The sequence below is a fragment of the Pungitius pungitius genome, chromosome 21, assembly GCF_949316345.1.
Source record: "Pungitius pungitius chromosome 21, fPunPun2.1, whole genome shotgun sequence".
NCBI lineage: Eukaryota > Metazoa > Chordata > Actinopteri > Perciformes > Gasterosteidae > Pungitius > Pungitius pungitius.
The window spans coordinates 5,568,002-5,590,348 of NC_084920.1; the positions used below are offsets into that span (position 1 = coordinate 5,568,002).

At 45.8% G+C, this 22,347-nt stretch overlaps 1 protein-coding gene across 5 annotated transcripts in view; it reads right to left on the reverse strand.

Moving 5' to 3' along the window:
- The window catches only part of LOC119212522 (zinc finger MIZ domain-containing protein 1-like), a 92,218-nt gene extending 72,772 nt beyond the window's left edge, over positions 1-19,446 (reverse strand). For 4 of the 5 annotated variants that reach the window (XM_037463006.2, XM_037463005.2, XM_037463004.2 and 1 more), the window contains exon 1: positions 19,225-19,446. The gene's annotated coding sequence lies outside the window, so the exon portion shown is untranslated. Of the gene's footprint in view, positions 1-11,599; positions 11,838-19,224 lie in introns of those variants that run through there. The other variant, XM_037463003.2, reaches the window with a different exon arrangement.
- Positions 19,447-22,347: the final 2,901 nt, after the last annotated feature.

The following is a 22,347-nucleotide window of genomic DNA, read 5'->3' on the forward strand; positions in this document are numbered from 1 at the left end:
CATTAAGCGGGACACTCTACGCAGAGAGAACGAGGGGGGGGGGGGGGGGGGAAGTGCTCCGACAGCATCCTCCAGTGATCTCTAGGAAATTGGCTCACACCGGCAATGTGGCGGCAGGCAGAGAGGGGAGAGGGAGTTCTTGCCCGGCAACATCTAGCTTTTAGTTTTACCGGGAGATCTGAGTTAATGGGGTGAAAGCGGAGCTACCAAACACCCCGAGCAGTCAATCACGGTGCCTTAAAGGGCCGGCTCTTCTGCGCCATCTCTCAGATGGGCAAATGAAAGAGCTCAACGCGTGTGCTAAGGCAGAAACTAAATAGCTCCGGCAGAACGTCGCTCTACTTTGGGGCAGGAAGTCTGGCTTTTCTAATGTCTCTCCAGATCTCCATTACGACATCCAATTAAACATCACAAATGTGCACTGTTGTTCCTCAAGCAAAGCCATATTGTAGAAGCTGAAATAATGTCCTAACCGTCAAAGGCTATTGAGACACTGACTGAAACATTCGGTTAAAAACGTGTTCAAAGCAGGGTCTGTGATTCATCCAACTGCGACATTGTTAATGCAATTTACCTTGAACGGGGCCATCGGGCCTCAGACGAGACACTATCGTTGACACAAAAATGGGATGGATTTGATGTGATATGCAATCAACACCAGAAAGGACTTTATCTGTATGCTACCAGAGAATATAATGTACCATTGTTGTTGCCCCGCTTCCACCCTGGATCAATATTTCACCCAAGGCTCCATCACTCCCTTTTCTATTTTCCTTTTCTCTTCACTCTCTGGCTTCCTGCTTCTGTCACAGCACCGGACAGGGGGAGAGAAAAAAAATTAAACGCATCAGCAGAAAAACACACAAGTGGAAATGATCTGGCCGCGCGCGGGGCGCTCGGGTCATGAATCCAGCTAACTCTGCTTATCACAGGCTGCCACTATTAGTCTTAATAGCCGCGGTGACAGGCCGCCTTTAGAGGAGATGGGGCTTTGCTTCTCAGGGCTCACCACAGACAGGTGATTCTCATCCAAGGGACCCCTTCACGTGTCGTAGCAAAACGCAGCGCTGGCTGAAAAAATGTCCGGTGGCTTATTAGAGCACGGCACCAGAACCCGGCGGGTCATTGCAGACACCGGGGCCATGTGTTCTAACGCACACTGGGCATCAATCAGATACAAATTAAGAATCGGATGGTGATGAAGTGAAGACCCTGAATAACACGCATAAGCTAGATCTAGCACACAGAGCATAACGTATGCAATGTTAAGGACTTTCAAATCATTTTCTATAATAACTGGACCTGAAACATGAAGCAGACAGATATCAATCACAGGGATTCATCACTCCAATAGTGATATTGAATAACATGCTCAAATAGCTGGAAACGATATTGAACCAATTATGTAGACTTTAGCAGATTACGGGGAGATATACAGCCAATTAATCATGAACTGGTATCTGATCGGTACTCTGTACCGCCGCTACAAAGCCCAGCATTGATATCCCCTTTGCAAATTTAAACCTACTCAATATTTTTTGTGTTAGCAATGGAAAAATGAATGCACTGCATATCCTTCACTCTTTGTCTAACCTTTCACCCTGTTCCCTTTAGTTATGCACACAGCGCTTTAGCTCCATTCAGCTCATTATTTTGGTGAACCTTCCGGTTTCTTTTGGTTACACCACTTTCAAGCACGTTGCATTCAACGGAAAAGCTCCGACCAAATCGACCGCGTGCTGCCTGTCCAGCAACGTACGGCTCACAAAGTCATTGATTATCTAGTAAACATAGTGGACCATGTAGCGGCTAATTAGCCCCATATTTCCCTCAGGAGTCGGTGGAGACCCCAAGACAGCTGGGAGGACAAAGCAGCATTAGTGGCATCATGCGCAGCTCTGCAGGGTTTTAATGCGAACAAAGTTATTTATTTGGCTCGACGCGAGGGCGCTTCATGACTTTGGTGCCAAAGTGGATATTGTCGGGCCCCATAAGTACATGAGAGTGAATGTCTCTCTGCGGAAAAACATTTTTCCCTGTGAACTAAAGGTTACTTGCTGTTGCCTGTCAAGGAGCCATGCTGCGACGCCATTGAATGCGACACATAGCCCGCCTGGGCTGAAGAGAGGGGGCGGCGAAGGGAAGGTGTTAAATCAGGTACCTAGGAATAAAATCAAAACAACACGAAGAAAGCCCATACAGCTCACACAAGAGTCGACCTCCATCAGCCGCACTGGACGACGGACGACCCACCGAACTCCAAAAAGGTCCTCGCTGCGGCTTGGCACCAGGCAACAAAAACACAGTTTGGCAAAGAAATGTCAAGTCGGAAAGCTTTTCCACGAGCCGAGCGATCCCCACTCGCTGGTGGCCGGGACCACGGCGACGCGTTGAAGCGTTCAGACAGAAGGAGGGAGGGAGGGATTACTTTGATCCACTTCGAGGCACGTCTTTCTTTACTGTCGAGAGCGGGTGAGGGTTGCTCGCAATCACTGTTTGTTTGCCACAGTGGCACTTGAAGCCCGACTAAGTGTTAACTAACGAGGCTTCGGTGCCGCCGTGACATCCGAACCACAAAGAGCCGGCGGAGGCAGCAGAAGCCGTGACGACCTCTTATCCATGCCGAGGTGACACTCTATTTTACAAACATGACAGAGTGCAGAGATACTGGGCTGAACTGCCTGTAGCTGCAGATTTGTGTGTAGAACAATGGAAGCCTGTGCCGATTTCTGGCCTCAACAATGGCAGGATGACATGCAGCCTGACAGACACATGCAGAGCAGCGGGATCTCCAGTGCAGACAGGAGCAGCAGCTTCAGAGAGCAACAACACTGCCAAAAACATATCCTCGTTTTCCCTTTTCCTCTTCAAACATCTTTTATGTGTTTTGGCACCTCCGGCACTCACAACTCAAAAGTAAAAAGTCAAAACTTTGAGCACCACCGTGAGCAGAACTTGGTGGAGTTTAATGAGCCATTTGCTGCAGAAAGATTGAGCATAACCAAAATAAATCTTTAGCTAAAAAGTATCAATACTTTCTTTGGAAATTGATAGAAAATTGGCAAAAAATAATACACAGATTGACGTGCGTTTCCATGTATCCCCAAATATGAGAATAATTATCACAACTATTCTAATTGTTCACATTAAAAAATGTCATCACATAAAAGCTTACAAAACAATTAAACACATAAAAGAATGCAGCTTGTAATATTGTGTTTGTAGTGGACTAACAACTTCTAAACAATAATAAAATGTTAAATATCCACCGTGTGTCCAAATCAAAATCAGATCATTTCAAAAAATAAATGCTACGAAACAACACTGCAAGGTAACAAAATACAAGAAACGGTAGTGCTAAATGAAGGAGGTGATGAAATCTGAGGCGCTCAGAGTGTGTTTCATTATTAATGTCCTTGGAGCAGGATTTGAAGCAGCTTTGCTTCTCTTATCAATCATTCATCTGCTTTCCATTGAACACACTCCGATCCTTCCAGTGTCAAATCAGGCTTGAAGTGGCTAAAGAACCACCAATCTGCAGCCTTTTCTTAATGAAACGGGTCTGACATGAGCCTCAAACACCTGCTCTCAAAGAGATCAACAACGCTGCACTAATGCGGAGATCCCGGGCAATCCGTAACCTGTCAATCATTTAATCCACAACACTCAGGTCTCATAAATTAAGAATAGGATGCCAGAACCCATTTGTGCTGGCTCCTGTGCGTGTCCTTTGCGTTTCGGAAACACCTCGACGGTGAGAATTTGAGATTGAATCCGACTGAAATAATAATGTTGATGTGACTTTTGTAATAAAAACAGCGCAGACTGCTGCTTTCTCGCCTTCTCATCTCTCTGAACAGGATCCCATTTCGACTACAGAGGGCGTTCCGTTAACACCAAACATAATCAAACTGTGCGGTCTGTCTATCTTGTGGAGCAGAATTGGAAGCAGTTCTTTGGTGGCAATCTCCAATTACCTTCTGCGTGCAAGTGTTCACTGCGCCGGAACTTTTCCATTTCATCATTACACTCAAGCTGCCCCCATCCAAAGCCGAGCGGCGGCGGCAGCGGCAGCGGCAGCAACACAGCAGACCGTGTCATCCGCGCACCGCAGGGGGATCCTTCCAAGCTGCAGTGAATTCCTCGTTTTGTCTGGGAAAAGATTCATGTCCATACAAAGCGCAGGTGCAGGGAGGTTTTTCTTTTTTTTTCTAAACCACCACAGTGAAAAAAAGGGGGCAGGGCGAAAGCCCAGCTTCTCCCCCCTCGCCCCGTCGCCCGTGTTTGTCACAATTACTCGGTAGGTCAACTTCCCCCTAGTCTCATTAAGAGGTAAAACACGGAGGCCAGAACAACCGTCTTTTTCAGAGCCCCGCAGGAAATGTTTCAGCTTGCTGCCGCGCTCGGAAAGCCACTGATGCAATCGTTCTCCGGGCCCTCGCAGTGGAGTTTGGGAAACAAGAATGAGGGATTATTTGATCCAACATCCTTTTCAAGAGGCCAATTCAACCCAACCAATCAATACTAATCAACGGGGAGATGACAGCAGATGAAATTCCCTCCGCTCAAGCCTTGACACGCGGGCCTTCCCTGCTCCTCTCCTCCCAGTTTATAGTCAAGTCAAGGTCACTTTTCAAATGTGTAGTTTACATAATCTTCCATGTTATCCAATCATGTGCAATGAGGCCATGTTAAATGGTAAACAAAACTTCAGCCAATAAATTAGCTAGTACCAATTGTAGCATTGTGAGCACTTAGCTCATTATTTCATTGAGAAAATGGCCAGTTTAATTGTTTAAAATACCAAAATGTACGTTTGCTAACACCTTAAGGTTATTTTTAACTGCAGAGTTGGTGAAACACATCAACAAAATAAGTTGTGAACCAAAGCTCAGCATTAAACTGCAGAGTAAGCGAGCAGCTAGCAAGCATTTATGCTAGCAGATAAAGTAATACATATTTCCCTCAGAAGGACGACTCAAATTAATCAAAAGGATAGTCAATATTTAACTTATCTTCATGGGGATGGGATCATTGTTGTGTTGTAAACAGGTCACCATTTGCTGTAAATTTTCTCAAGTTATAAAGTATTCTTTTTATTTTTTATTAATTATTTGGTTTCACCCCTCAAAATGTTGTATGAAAATGTGGTGTAAAATATCAATTACCATCACAATTCATCAAAAGAATAATTTTCCATTCAAAATAGTCGACAGTGGTTCATGTTGGCTGGTTTAATCTTTAACAGCGCATCATATTTTGGAACTTTGTATGTTAAGTATATCAAAACCTAATCTGTAATGGAAATATTTACCAGGGATATGAAAAAGAAGCATGAATTACAAATATCTCAGAGAGCAAATGTACTTTGTAACATTCCACCAAAAAGGCTCGAGTACAAGTTGTGGATGCAGGACTAACAGCTTCGTCTTCCTTCACTGCTCAAATCTCATCGCAACACCCCGCAAATTACGACTCCACGGCGTTAACCATGCCGACGGTGTCCCGCTCTGAAGTCTCCCTGTAAAGTGCGTTTCATCTGAGCTTCTACATGTTTACACAGAAAACATGTACCTAATGAGACAACCGCGTTCTTCCATGTCACGCTAAGCGAGTCTGACCCCCCCACGCCGCATGTCGGCCGCGGTAGCGGCGACGAGGGCCTCCCGAAAGCTCTGGTAACGCACAAGGAATTCGGTGCGGTTTCCCGGAGCGGAGAGAGGAGAAACGCATGGGTGAGAGCAAAAGAGGGAGCGAGCTCCCTGCAGAGGTCAGAGCGTGTCCTCGGAGGTGTCAGGGGGAGTAAATGGGCATGACTGCAGAACACGGGGGGTTACACCCGGTTATATTCTCCCTCCGTGCCTTCACTGACTCGTCCCCTGGAGCCTTTTAGAGGGAGACCCAGCATGGCTTCCCTTTTGCATGCCACGCAAATTGGAACAGGAAATGATTGTCAGCTTCGGGGCGACAAAAAGTAGCGCGATGGAGGATTTTTGGGGAAGGATGGAAGGAGCTGCTCGTCCACAGGTCAGGCTTGTTTGATGACCTCGGAGGCTGCTGCTGGTCCTCTGCACGGCTGGCTGAAGGCTCAAACCAGCATCAACGCCGTTGAATATTCAGCGGGCCGAGTAAAGAAGGCAGATAGCGCTTGACATGTTTAACACCCACCTTTGGCACCTTCCCTCTACAAAGCCAAAAAGGTGAAGCGGCGGAACAAATGTGTTTGTTGTTCGTGGGCGGCTACAGGCCCTGAACGAGGGGAATGAGTTTCAGTGGGCGAGCTACATCAAAATAAGCCGGACTCGTAAAAAAAAAAGAAAAAAAGAGTTTCTAAACTGCTGTTTTTTTTCTTCCCCCAAGCAAGAATTAAACATTTTGCATTGTGCCGTGCAATATGCTGACATTTACATTCTTATAAAAACCCAGCATGTTTCCCGCAACTATAATACCTGCTGCTATCAAAATGTTTGCTCTCTAAATATTTACCACCCCAGAGTCACATCTAAAGCCTAACACATGCACCTCGAGACTTCCCTTCTCCCCCCCGCCCCCCCCCCCAAAGTGTTGCGTCCCTAAGGAAATGCAGTGAAAGCACTACAGACTACATCTCGTAAGTGAGTAAACTCGTTGAGCACACAACACATTCCTCCAACACCTCAAACAGCTCAGAGAGAAGAAACACATCCGCCACCAAACAAAACTGCGCTGCCTAGAATCAGAATGGGAGAGACGAGCAGGGGACTCATTTGGTTTCGCAGTTATTAAAAAAAAAAAAAAAAAAAAAGGCAGACAGTAGTAAACATATCACTGTGAAAAGATCGGTGATGCAGTGTTATTTATTGCCAGTGCTTTTTCCCCCGGACCTGGTGGTGGTCGGGTGGGAGGTGGGAGGAGAGTTCGAGTAGTAGTATCTCTAAAGTTTCACTTTCGCATCCACACCAACTGACCCTCCATCTCTCACAGACTTCCTGAACCGTAATGGAAATAATTGGATTCCTGAACAGATACCGGTGTCCACCAACTATTGATCTATTGAAGTTTTATAGAGCCAAACGCCAATTTCCCCCCGACGTTCTGCCTCCTCGAGGCGTGTGGGACATCTTGTTCTGGGCTAAAAAAAAAAGAACAAACAAACTGATTTACTAAAAGAAAGTCTTTCCTTTCTTCCTTTAATGATATCTGGAGGTACAATGGATTTTAATGCAAGGCTAGCTACCAACTTTTCAGAGCCACCTTATAGCTGAAGATTGGATAATGATTAAATGGAGTATATTGTTAGTTCAAGTTGTTAGTCACATTATCTGACTGACATCAGCTGCATCATTCCCACAACAGCTGGAAGTAATAAATTCTCATTGTGGGTTTTTGCGACATTTTCTTGATCTGTTGATTACTGGTTCGGCTTAGAGAATATATCAAAACTAATTAAAAATCACGACTCCTTTAGACAGGTTTTCACAAGTATACAAACAATATTACCTCATTGTGATATTAATATCCGGCGGTTAAACACACTGGCGCAGACCCATATATTCACATCGACACTCTGTCACTGCCATTGAAACGTGAACACAAAAGGGGTCACGCGGAGAGCACCACCCACCTGTGTCTCTGCGGCCTTAAGCAAGAGCCCAGCTTCCAAATGACCCGATTCGTACACCACTCAACACCACACAAAGCCCCCCACACGCGCTCTGACCTCTACTTACCACCAACCCCACCCACTGCTCAGCGCACCCTGCCTCCTGATAAGCTGGTTCGCCGGGCTCGCCGGCGCAGCTGATGGCTCCGTTTGCACAACCGCTCCATTGTTGCCGGGCGGAGTGGACGACTGCACTTTGGACCTTTCAGTGGGGAAAGCCTTCTGTTTCCCCTTGAGGACATCGACTACTGTTTTATCTCCGAGCTTCCAAACACACACACACACACACACACACACGTTTAACACTGCATTAAAAAGGGTACCTAAGGATGGGAACATGAACAGTAGCCACTGCTGTTAAGAAATGTACAGTCGGTTTGCCTGGCAGCTGATTTCTGTGGAGCTTAAAAAAGACTCATAAAAAGGCAGCGGAGTTATCCGGGTTGCACGAACCTGATCCACTGCAGGCCTGACCTTTCGCACGGAGCAATATTAAACGTAATAGTTGGTGCTGAGCTAAGTGATTGCAATTTATGAGTCCATTTAACCAGATTCAATATTGGATGACACACGATCGCCTCAGTGAAGCAAAGCTTACGCACACGGAAATAACCCGGCCACGCACAAATACAGAGCTTTATCAAACCCAACAATCGGCTCAGTGTCTGTCTGCTGTAAGTCCGGTTCAGCGGAAGGATGACCAGAGTTTTAAAAATGCATGACAAGCCTAGAAGGAGAAGAAGGAGGTTTGAGATGAGATAGTCACACGTATACTTTTTTTTTAGGGGTGTGTGGCTAAAACTCCATTAAGCTAGAATTGATGTGTATTGATAAGATGTTGCCTCTGAATCTGGTCAACTGGCCAAATGGATTAAGTCAAATCCATTTTCCTGAGTGCCTTAAGTGTCAAAATGGAAGATTTTCAATTTAGCCCCTTAAAAGGTGGAAGATTTCTTCACGATGCTGTAAAACAAGCTGCTTACCGTGCGAATACAGGCTGCAACACATCTCTAAATGTGGCCCGGGCTTTAAATTAGCCAGACACAATCTACATATTTGCTTCACTGTGCAGCCAGAAAAGAGCTACATGACTTTCAGGGATTCCGCTCAGACTATAAAGAAACAATGTAGCCTACTTTGCACACTCCTCGCCGCTCTCTTTTCAGCCACATCCTCTTGGATTTTATGACTCTGGTTAAAATGCAACCATTAAATATTCATGTGCAAGGGCTTTCACCCGTGAAGCAGTTAGCCCCCCCCCCCCCCTCCTGTCTCTCTCCTCCCCTTTCTTAGAAATAGTGAAAAACTTTGGTGATTTAAACTAGCAAGAGCTAAATATTTTTTGCTTTTGCCGGCTAAGCACAGTAAAGGTTTCATCATTTAAGATTTCAGACTGTTGTGACACTCTTGTAACTGTGAAGATTAATGAAAATAAAATAAATACATCAAAAGTTGATGGTTGACAATCATTCCAAAGAGAATAGTTTATTGATTTATATCCAGTTTAGCAATTTAATACTCATTCATTCCTGACTTTGTCTTGACTTTTTATTATGCAAAATGCGTCCTATTAACAGCCGGAGTAATGACACATATAATTCATACTTTCCCCTCTTAGAACTCCTGGAACACTGAAATCCATTAAATACAGCAGGTTAGAGTGACTAAATAAGGCGTGGGGTGAAATGATGTCTTCAGGTATAGACAGTAGCATAAATAAGGCTGAAATGTGATTTTGCTGCAGTGAACATTAGGGAAATTATTTGAGGCTGCATTTGCGTTGATGTGATTCGCATACAAATCGGGGGATGCCACATTCGGGGCTTCTCCAAACAAGCAATTTTGTAGACAAATGAAGCAACTGCTCAGAGATGCAGCCAGTCTCTGGGGCCCAAGGTGGCAGAACACATGTATGACAACTCGGGAGTGGATTTAACTGATGGAAATTTACGAGGGTGAAATGAGGCCCAACAGCGGTGTTGTTGTGTATCGGCTCGGCAGACGTGCGAGCGGCATGAAAAGCTTCATTCACGACTGATGTTTTTAGCGATTCGGGAGCAACGACTCGTGCCAATCACTAAGGAATGAGGGGCCGGACTAATGGCTGGGATATTTGGGAACAATACCAGGAGGCCAGGAGCGTGTGTAAACTCAAATCGCTCTCTCCAAGTTCGGACGGCATCGTGTTTGAGAAGCGTGCCGCGGATCGCTCTTAGACACCAGAAGTCTATCCCGTTGCAGCGTCGAGCAGCTGATTGAGATGAATCACCGCTTCTTCTGCACCGGCTTGAAAGAAGAAAACAGATTCAAACTTTCCAAGCGCCGCTCGTCGACATCTTTGATCCCAGTCAAATGAGAAAACACAAAGTGGAGGATTGCTTGTGAAACACGGAGGCTTTTCAGAGGCATTCTTCCCCTCTTGGAAGGCTGCCCGGCCTTTTGAACGTTTTTTTTTTTCCTCTTCAAAGCAAACGTCGGTGACGTTACGCAATCTCCTCCCAATTAAAATTGATTGAAAACATCCAGGAAACACTGTACGGCTAATATCATCACAACTAGCTTGTCAAAAACAAACAAATGCAGCTATCAGATGGAGCCCTTTGAGTTCATAACCAGCATTTAATCCGCTGTAATGATTTACAATATGACAAGACAGGCAAAATGTACTGTGACAGATAGAATGGGGCCCAACATAAATATAATTACAGCTCACATGATCTTCTGTCTGCCGGTGCCACACAAAGAGGACGCATGACACGCAGCCTCCAGTGATTTGCTTTTTCAATTCGCTCCTCAAAACCAGCTGATGCCATTCTTTTTTTTTTTCTTCTTTTTTTTTTTAAAACAGCAAAGAGCACACAAAGCATCAGGGACGTATCGGGGATCGCGTCAGCAGGGCCTTGATAGCAGGTGTGTTTTCTGAATTGAGGCGGTCCCCACGGAGAACCGGGGCACCAAAACCAAACGTGCCATTTGACCTCAAACATCCAAGGTCAGGAGAAAGCGCAGAGTGGCCGCGTGCGGCGTTTCTTAAAGACGCAGCTGCAGCTAATGACGGGTACATCACAAAGAGGTGTGCTTTCAAATAAGGTTGAAACAATTGTATTCAGAAAATTCAATCTGCCCCTGTTGCTTTTTGCCAAAATACTAAAATTAAACACCGGTTCCGGAACCTCAAATGTGAACATGTGGCGAGCTGCTATGATTGAAGGGAAGTACAAAGAAAGATAGAGAAAAAAGATAAAAAAATTGCTGCAACTCCTGCAATTGACTCAAAGCCAGAGGACAAATCTGTCAAAGATACAAGTCTACCTTTGATTTATGTCATTATAAAGGACAATAATCCGCTATTATATTTTGAACGGAGACTCACAAGGATCGACTAAGAAAAATCCAAAAATAATGCAGTGAAAAGTGTTAATTTGAGATGTAGTTCACAAAGTTGTGTAGAAGCCAGATTTCTTTGCCCAAAAAAAAGAAGTTGTTAACTGTGAAAGAAGTGGCAACACATAGGAGTAATTCTCCCAAAAGAAACCCACTGTGCCAAACCCCACTGGCCAGCCCAGATTAGATTTCACATTCCTACCTAACAAACACCCACAGGAGAGAGAGAGAGAGAGAGAGACAGACAGACAGAGACAGAGACACAGAGGTGGAATGAGACACTTTAGTTGAGACATTTCCAACCTCAGACGATTTCATCTCACTAAAGATGTTTACACTATGAGTCAAGAACAAGGATATCTTCTCTCTTCTTTTTCAAGACGTGGAGGATCAAACCCTCACATAAACACACACACACACACACTCTTCCATCATGCTAATGTGTCACACATTAGTGGAACCAGCTGTGCGCGGTGTACGTCCATGGTGACGAGCGAGATGCTGAGCCTTCAGGTGAGCCATCTCTCCACCCAGCCCCCACCCCCCCCCACACACACACACACGGCATCACACCTCCGCGGCTGTGACTCCATCTCGCCCTCCTCTCGAAGCAGACGGTCCAAAAAAAATAGCGTGCGCCGTAAACATTTTCCAAGGTGCGCGTGACCCGTTTGGCCACCAGGTGTAGGAGTAGAATCCGGTCGATCACAGCTTCTCTCGGCTTGATACCGAGAAAGTGAGGATGCCCAAAGAGCTTATGCAACCGGGCGCCTGTAAATAGCAGTGAGGAAGTGCGCCCGCATGCGTGTTTCGGTTCCACATTTGGTGAGCGATCATCAGCAGCAGCGGTCGTTAAGAGATCTGTGGTTACTATCAGAGCGTGAGGTGATCTCTTCACTCTCAAACAGGCGGCACGGAGGACAGGGGCGGTTCAGAGATCTGGTTTTTTTACATCACCACTGTAATATTCATTCACTTTTGTACACAATTCAATGGTATGTGTTCAGTTTGCCATTCCTGTGTTTTTTTTTCTTTCCGTGTTTGCTATGGCAGTACCGCTCCTGTCGTGCTTCCAGAGCACGCCCCCCCCCCGTGGAGGTGACCGGTTACCTGCGTGCTATTGGCTGTTTTACGTTCGTTGACATTGTGCAAACATTGAGGCGCGTTCTCACAACAAATCCAGATCACACGCAGAACTTTTGACATCAGAGAAACGGTCTAATGAGGAAGGACCCAGGTGTGTTAGGATTTCACTTTCTGACCCGAAACGCAGAAATCAGAATGATCCGGGGGGGGGTCATTGTGAGCCGAGAGAGTAGCAGCCGTCGCGTAAGTGTACCAGCTCCGGTCCGTGATGCACGGCTTGCATAACTGGCCGTGCGCACACACACACACACACACACACACACACACACAAGACAGCAGCAGCAGTGCGGTGCTGCTGCTGCTGCTGCTGTCTGCGCTTCATCATCGGTCAGACTGTTTCCTTTGAGCAAGCGGGAGAAATCTGAAGCCCAGTAAACAAATGCTGTCACGATGGTCTGGGTATTCTCGCACAGCTCCTGTAACGAATAAATGATGCTGAACTTTTATCTGCCGAGCCACCGCTGCTCCTGAAACCAATTTTCTCCATCAGGTTCATCCTCTTAGCGACAACAAGTTTGAAACTACTAGTTATTTCAAACGGACAATAGTACTTTTCATAAAAGTCTCAGGTCAGGCAAAGTCTATTAATTGAAATTTTGCATAAATAAATAAGTAATGATTCATTCCTAGACCCATAAAGACATCTTTTTTTTCTAAACTTAAAGATACACAACGTTCAGAGATAATAAAAAGAAACTGAGCATTGCTGCAAATCCTCCATTTAAATTGAGAATTTTGAGATCCACGTCAATCAAATTCATCTGAAACTGGTGATTATTTTTTTGTATTTTATCTTTTAGTCAATTACCCGTTTTATAAAATGTATTTTTGTCAACAATTCAAAGATATTATAAACCAGAAAATACATTTACAAAGATTTTTCTTCCTGCACAACAACTAAAACCAATTGATTGATCATCAAAATTACTTTTATAATTCATTACAATGCAATTAAATCATTGCAGCTCTACAAATGTGTGAAATCAGAGGCCTTTTTGGGTGTTGTTAAATCGCACATAGTGATGTTTACAAGTGCCGTAAACAAAACCCACTTCAAAACGGTGTCAAAGAGGAGTGCCGACATTAAGAAATCGCAGCTCGTGAGATCCAGGAGCTACAGAGTCCTCTTCACTTTGCGTCATGTCAGGGCTGTTGTCAAAGTGACTATGCAAATAGAAAACAGGTGAAATGCAAAACAATATTTCAATAGGACCCTCTCGCCTGTCGGCATCAGGCAACAGACGAAAGAGAAACTTGTGTTTTTACGTCTTGATGGCAACACTCAAAAAAGCATTTGACATTTTGGTTTTTTGGGTGCAGTCGAGGGGGTTGGGGTCGGGATCCGGATCCGGAGGGGCGGGGTGGGGGGTATGTTGCTGGGGAAAGAGATTACCCTCAGACCTATTTCTTTGAGAGCGAGAGAGAGAATGAGGTGGTGGGGTGGGGGGGGGGGGGTACATTCTCTGTATATTAGTAAATCCCAGTTAATTTTCCCTGTCAGAGAACAATGAGATATGGACCATGGACCCCGGCGGGCTCTGCTGAATGTAATTCCAGCACTTGCTCAGAATCACCTTCATTACTCATCAGAGGTGTGGATCTCTTTTTCTCGTAAAAAAAAACCCCTAAATTAAACAACAACCTCCGGAGCGTGCTCTAGAGTTTGTGTGATGCTCCAACAGAGCCGCCCCCCCCCCTTCACAGCCTTTACAGCACCTCCTTTTTTTTTCTTGAATAGTGAGATTACACCTCTTGAGACGTTTTCACATTTCCAGAGCAGCTGCTGGTTTCTCGGCCTGAAATTTGAAGAGGGAAACATGTCTGCCATGCGACACTTTCCCGTGCTGCAAGACTTGACAACCCTTCAAGGTCCCCGGGTTGGATCCTTGTTTAATTTATAGAGAGCTGAGACTTTGGAGAAGCCGGATGTTATTCATGATTCAGAGCCTTTCATTTACACTTAGCGGTGCGGCGCTGCGCCGTGACATCATCTGCGTGTGTTTTTCACAGCATGTCACATTCAACATGCATGAGTCTGCGACTGCTGGGGGGCCTCAGAAGCTCCAATTATAGCCATCTTGGGTTAAGGCTCACAGATTGCATCTGGTTCTTCGTGGCGCTCGCTAACTCGGCTGTTTAACTACCAGCCCTGCTGACGGCGTCCAACGTGAACAAAGTATTAATGGGTTTTAATTGCCATCTCTTACTTACGAGTCCTCCAGATCTTGTAGAAGGTAACTTGGCGGCCAATGCAGGCATGAAACTTACTTCAACAACAAGAAATGAATTATAATTGTCATTGTAAATAAATTCTTTATTTGTTAAGGTTAAATCATTCACTTTTTTTCATTAATGTCTTTTCTGGTTTTGTCAGATAACTCTGAATCCAATGACATTATAATAATAATAATTATTATTATAATAGCAGAAAATCCTCATATTTTAGAGACTGTGAGAATTGATCAATTGATTAATCAAACAATTGCTTCACGTCAGCGGTCAGCCATATCATGCACATTTCGGCAAATCAGTGTGCAGTTTTAAATTGTCATGCTTTTCTTAGTCATATACGACAGTAGGCTGAATATATTTAGGGTTTGAACTGTTGGTCCCTGACCTTGGGATGTGTGTGATCATAACGTGCCATTTGGAAGATTTTATAGAAGATTCATCATGTGGAGGAGGACCGGAGCCCCCGATTGATATTGTAAATAAAGGAGGGAATTTTCCTGTTGTACCAAGCAGCCGTGGGATCAAGCCAAAAATACAGTTTTCAGACCCATTAATCACAAGTTTGTGTGTTTTTCTGTTCCGGCTAACTTCCCCTCCAGCATGGTTGCAGCTGTAAGAGGAGGCGGGCCTATTGTTCAGACTAACAAGGGGCGCAGAGGTCACTTGCATTTTCACAAGAGCTTTGCCAGAGGGGTTGGGGAAGTAGCCGGCACACAAGGTCTGTTTGGTGGGGATCTACACTAAAGCTTGTTCTATAAAGTCACATCGCTCCCAGTCTATTATAAAGGGGGATAGATTAGATTAAGTGAGATTATGCAGAGAGGGGCTCCCTAAAAAGAGCAAAAATAACACACCCAGTACTTAGCAGGCGAGTCAACAGTGGGATTAAGCCAGAAGGACGCGTTCAAATCCAGTGCTAATATGAACAATTGTCATCCTTCCACGGAAACAACTTTCGAGTGGTTACAAATGTTATTGCTTCAAATTAAGAAAAAAACACACACACACACACACACACTTCCCAAGCCGCAGCCGCAAAACAATATTGAGACTTTTATTTCCATCATTTAGTCATGAAGATGAGATTCATCTCCAATCTGACCCATCGCGAAACCTCAAATAAGCTTCATATTTCTTCTCTCCAGGAAAAGGTCCCTGTTCCTGTCCCTCTCTCTCTCTGTCTCTCTCTCTGTCTCTCTCTCTGCGTACACCCCGTACAATAACAACGGCTATCACCAATGCGACCCGAAAATATGCACAAAGTGGCTGCACACTCTAACATGATTAAACGATGTGTGGTCTGGCGTCACTCCCGGCAGCTCTCCCATCCGTCGTCTCGCTCTCTATCTCCCTGCCCGCACAAACCCAAAACACACACACACACATACACACAGATTCCCTTTCCCTGAGCAGTGTTTTGAAAATAGAAGCTTGGTATTAACAGTCAACAGTCAGGTTGACAGGTACAGTCTGGCCATTCTTTCCGTCCTTAAAACCCCTGGGTGGATTTATCTTGCACGGTACACATGTTTCTGCGGCTCGGTGTCGCGAAGCGTCACAAATCAACACAAGCACACACACACACATGCGAGGAATGCAGAATAACCCGTGGGAAGTTTTTGGTGGGATGATGCTGAAGACATTTTCATTTTGTTTTAATCTGCTTCGTCGATAAAGACTTCAGATCTCTTTGCGGGAAGGAATACACTGACCATGGGTCAAATAAAGTGTCGTCAGACTTAAATACCTCTATTACTCGTGTAAACAACATTTGAATGCTGTAGCTGCTCAAAGTTAAGTGAATGAGCTGTTGTTGTTAAATCACGGGTCGGAAACCTGGGGTCACGACCTCAAAAGGTCGGCTGGATAGATACCGAGGAGCCGCAGCGTGAATGCGAAATATTGGTTAGTCACGCTCAACTGCACCAATCTGAAGATAAGAGGGGGAAATTACCGTTTGGTGAAACTCATGGGCAACTTGTGACGGCGTTGCATGCTTTCAAAAAGGTCACATGCCGGTGACCCAAAGTTCTTTTACTGCGGTAAGGTTGAAAACTCCTACCCGCTTCATCAACTACAGTTTCCTCTCAAACGAGCATCATACCTTTCAATGACATTTGCATGCAGTATTTTCATGTGCAAAGCAACAAGAAAACTATACTCTCAAGACAAATGACAAAAGCCACAGTATTTCCATCAGATATGCGGCGGAGTTGTGGCGTAAAGTAGCACAATATTTGTGCTTGAGTAAACGTGATTCCATAGTTTCCACCTCTGGTTCTAAACTATCTCGCTGCCAAAGACATTACTCCATCAAAATAACACTTTACAGTGTTTACATTCATACCTATTTATAGGATTAAAAAAAGCAAAAGCTGTTTGACAGCTAACTAAACCTCATGATTGAGCTACTACAAGTGCCCGCTGACACACTTTCGGCGCGGCGAGGGCCACGCTTGCACTGCACTCTCCTCACTCATTTGAAAATAGCCTCAGCAGCATCGCAGTTTATCCTCTCGAGCAAAGACAACACAAAAAGGACCTTGAGCGAAACCTACACAAACCTCCCACAGCCTGTGGCCACGGTGGGGGGGGGGGGGGAAGAGCCATTGGGGGGCGCTTACCGGCCCGTTTCAGTGCTCGAAAGAGGCTACACGGTACACAGGAGCAGTTCGCCCCAAGTAGAATCAATAACATTATGACATTATACGGCATCTAACTGCCTTGTTTGCTTGCTGCTGGAGCCCGCGTTGTTGGCAGAGGGACGCTAACCATTAGGGGGAGGAGCTACGCCGCAGAAAGTGGAGTCAAAATGTTTTACAAAGTATTTATCACATGACCCGGCATATGTTCAAGACGCAAGGAGGGTACAGATAGTATTTCAGGAGGTGAAAGGGGCTAGTTTGGGACACACCGGCTCTCCTCGCAAGCTGGCCAGGCATGCTGCTGGAGGTAATGAGGCCTCTTGTGTGTGTCCTCTCTGATCTGAGAGGTTGAATAATTTCCCATGTGGCACAGCCATTTCCAGCTTCCGCCTTTGCTCTCACCTCGGCGGGGCGGGTGGAAAGGCGAGAGCAAAAACTCCCGCTCAGCACTGAAAGCGCATTGCCATTGTCGATCCAGGGCGCCGAGCACAGAACCTCCGGCTGGCTGCAGTCCAGATGCCCCCCCCCCCCCCCCCTCAAAAAAAAAAAAAAAAAAAAGAGTCTGCTTCAGTTTAAAAAAAAAAAGAAGGAAGAAGAATAAAAAGAAAAAAGGATCACTGGAATTTGATTTTAAAAAAACAAAAACAAAAAAGTGAAGCTTCTCATCGGTCAGCGGGAAACTCGGTCAATAAATGGTCAACTTCAGCAGCCAGACGCACACGTGCTGGGTCGCAGGGCTCGGTTTCAATGTGGCTTTTGTTTGACGGCTGGTGTTTCAACGTCACCCCGACTCGAATAGAAGAAGGTCAGCCTGGTGGGGTCTGCCCCATGGTTATTCAGGAGCACCAACCTGGGGGAGGTGGGGTTCCTGGGAGGGACGGAGACGGGACAGAAAACCTCCTCCTCTGTCTGACACCACTCTTCTAATATGTGACCGGAGGTTTTGAGTGAATTGAGCAAGTTGGCCCACAGGGGGGATTTGAGTAAAAACAAGCTGCATAAAAACTAGTGACACCATAGAAGCACACACACCCCGAACCCCCAGAAGCTGGGCCCAAACAGACTCACGTGCAGAACAAATTCGGGACGTGAGGCAAATTCACTTTTTAATGCAAGATAACAAAAACAGGAAGAGGTCCTCCTGGACTTCTCACCAGAAAATAAGACAAGAAACATCTGCACGCGCGTTGGGACTGATTACTGCCCCCCCCCCCCCCCCCCACAGCATACATCTGTATGAACACACTCCCTCTCTCCTCATTGAAAATAGCTCAGAGGCACAAAGTGGGAGCAGAGTGTAGCTTACTTCTTCCACTTGGCCATGCTTTTGGCTTCCTGGACAGATGTACAGTAAGTGGAAATGAGCCCAGGTCCACACGAGACGACCCCCCCCCCCTCCTCCTTTTTTAGTGCCAAACCAGTCCCATATCCATATCCATATCCACACAGCAGAAATTTGGGGAGTCAGCTCGTTTTATCCCCCCGCGAAGCTACAGGCTGACGTGAATACGCGGGTGTTTAATAGCGCACACGTGCGCTGCTGTTCACAAAGTTGAACAATTGCACGTTCGACGTGACGTTCGGGGTTGGATCCGCGCGACCGCAGTGCCCGCTGTCTGGTCCACGGTGGCTGTGCAGCCTGCCTGCACGCACGCCCTCACGCACCAACAGAACCCGCATTAGATTCAAATGAAACATGTGCTCCGTGCACATCAGAGGCCAAAAGGGTATAAAAAAGAAGAAGGGGGAAAAAAAAGCAAATATCTATCCACTGAACCTTGCGCGCGCGCGCACACACACACACAAACACACACACGGCGTGATTCATTCTGCGATACACAACGCGCACGGGCTGCTACAATGTCGCCCTGCAAAGCCACCGAACGCTTTCGGAGATCAACGCGGCATCTGTTACTCACGAAATGTACAACCTGCTCCAAACAGCCCGCCGGTTCAGTCCCGGCGGCCCGGCAGTAAAAGCAAAGAAAGCTGCGGTCTATCGTCGCGGGCTCCTCGGTGCCGGTTCGAGTGGTCACTCTATTGTTGAGAAACAAATCTGAGCCAAAAGTGGAAACAAAAAAAAAACAATCTTTTTTTCTTTTTCTTTGCCCGAGACAAAACGCCTAGCAAGGCGACACGCCGGGAAAAGGCGCCGTTAAGTTTGCAGTTACTCACCGGGGTTATCACGCGGAGAAAGTCCTCGTTAATGTTCGGCTCTTGTTTTTAAATATCTTCCCCCCCTCACGGCCACCGGGAATGGGCTCAACGTCAGCGGGCGAGTAGCTGAATAGACTCGGAGAGAGCGCAGTAAGTTGAAGTGTCAAATTACATCGGCTATTCTATTACCGAAGGGATCCACGGCTCGGTGGCTGCCGACAAAATGTGTCGCGGATTTTCTCCTTCCGCGGAGAGAGAGAGGGAGAGAGAGACAGCGGTAGAGAGAGAGAGGGGGAGAGAGAGAGAGAGAGAGACGGAGAGCGGAGCCGGACCGACGCTGCGCTCTGCGGCCATCTGGTCCTCTGGATGTGCCGGAGCGACCCGCTCCCGATGTGCGGTACCATGCGGCTCTGTCCTATTCCGTGGATATTGTTTTTTGTTTTTTTGAGAGGGGGGGCACAGCACTGACAAGTAGTTTCACACATTGAGACGGGAATTGGGCATGCTGGGTATTTTCTATTGTGTCTCTTTTTATTAATCCTTTTAACTGCATACAATGGTTATTTATTGCAATTTAAAATGAATTGATTGAATGAATAATGATTTCTAATAGAAATGTCACAGATAAAAAATATATAGCGTAACTAGTGAAATATTGATATGGATGAATGGATGGATAGATGATAAAAAATGTAAAAAAAAAGATAAGAAAAGAATAAAAAAACACAATAATAGTGATAATACAATGTAATGATACAAATTGCTATAACATGTATATCATCATGGACCTTTTTTATTAGAATTAACACGGTGATTCACACAATCTGCCGCTGTTTCCGACTATACGAAATAAACAGCAGCCATAATCCACATAACAGCCTATTAAACATAAACAAACGCCCCCACATCGGTGGGCATTGAGCCGTGCACACGCACACGCGCGCGCGCGCCCTGCCGTCCCGTGATCCTCCTCGGCGCCACCCTCCGTGTTTTGCAGGTCGCCGCTCTCTGATGGAAGGCTCTGAATAACAAAGACATGTTGGAGAGCCGAGCAGCGGCAGCGGCAGTCTGGGCCGAGCGCTGACGTCAAGGAGCGAAGACTGTGCCCGAGCAGCATCCAGACCCCAGTCCCCGAACACGCACGCACGCACGCGCACGCACGCACGCTGACCTGCAGCCACTGTGACCTGTTTGGAAGCGCCCCCGTGTCAGAAGTTAGAAACACACACCCGTGCCTGCTGTGATTGACTCGGCAAAGTTGGGATGTGATCAGGGTCAGAATTGAGTTGTGTCTCTTCTTATGGTTCCGTGCAAGTGACCCCCCCCCCTCCCTCTGCATTCTGCCCTGTGCATCCACCCCAGCTGTCTATAAGCTAGGGGGAGGAATAGGCCGGAACAATAAGCACCATTTGTCTGGCTAAAAGGTGACGGCAAGCATCGATCCCAACCCGTTCCAGGCTTGTAAGACATCCCTGAATTAGTTCATGTGAACGTTTCCCTCCAACTGGAGATTGGAAATTTTCAGGTAACTGTGGTTCACCACAGTAGATCACCAGGATGCAGGAGTAAAGTTTTGTGTGGAGGACAACCCAAAATAATGTTCATGTTTTTGAGCTGTTCATTAAATAAGGCAATAAAGCCCGGCATGTTCAATATGTGATCAGTGCAAGGTGCAACAAAAACAGCATACATCGGTAGAAGAATGCTAATAAGAAACAAAGAACAAACTGGCAGAGAGTCAAAAACTAAAGTTGTACCCAAATTAGTAATGATTTATTCAGATCAAAGCCAAGCATTTTAGCAGTCTGCAGCGCAAATGGGATGTATAAATGTTCTTTTTATAGTCAGAATCCAGAGTATGTATCAATCAATCAATCAAACAACTAGATCAAGTTTAGATCTAGACCACACAGGCAATTCGAAACACAGCCGTCGGGTGCTCAGTTGATGAGACTTCCTAAATTGTCGCTTATTATAGCCAAAAATAGCTCCCATTCTCCAATTTGTCGCAGGCCATTTGAGCTGGTCCCACTCAGCTGGGAGAGCTACAGGTATTCTTGAGGGGGATCTCAGGTGTCTTTTGCTTTGTTAAATTCAGAGTCAGTACAGTCACCGGACCAACATTTAAGGGTGCGATGCACCTTTCACTCAATGATATGAAGGAGAATAATTGACCATTGCAGTGATACATTTTCCCAGCTGTGTTTCACTGGGATTCTTCTAGAGGGATCACGCTGTCAGACCTGTGTTCACTGTGTTGTGACACCTTCTCGCTCAAAACGCTGTGACATCTGTGATGTGGTTAACACTGCTGTACACCACTTGAAGATATTTGTTATTCAAACCTCAGAATTTTCAGAATTAAGTTTCTAGAAAGATTCTAAACGTTGTTCACGTTTGTGATTTCAAGCTGCACTGATTCAAAAAACTGTGGCTACAAGATTACTATCTTGGTTATTTTTTTGTTTTAACTCTACAGTTTTAGTGTGATCTTCACAGCGTGCAGGATGTGAACATCCATCTCTTCTTCCAGTTACCAGATGTTTATAATGGAGGTGAATGGACTATACAGGTAGATGATGAAGCCCCTTTCCTCTTCTGCTGGGTCCATACAATCCAAATGTAAAGTTCTTGTTACAAACTATCAAAACTCATGGGCATTGGGTGTAATATTGGAAAGCCCCTCTACTCCCCTGTCCTCTCATATTGGACCAAGGGCCGACTGGACGCTGCAGGGACTGACTATGGAGGAACAAGTGGTGTTCCAAAAGCAGATGGGCTAAGGCTAGCTGGTTAGCGCATCTGGGTATATCCCTGCAACACCACACGTTTCAACACTGTTACCTCTCCACATTGTCGAAAATGTTAAGTTTTTTGTGTTTTAAACTAAAATCCGGCACCGTTCAGACCCGACCTTGGATGATATAGATGCTTCTTGCATTTCTCAACAAACACTTTTCTTAAATACAAACCCAGAATTGCAAATCACATGGCCGCCGCAGCGCGTCCCGCCCCTTGCGCCTACAAGCGGCACAATGTGATCTTTGAAAGTTCAGCCGGGGAGATGTCTGTGTTTTCATTTACAGTTCACACCTGGTTTATGAATGAACAACCGGCAGGCTCCAGAGACCAGGCCCACAT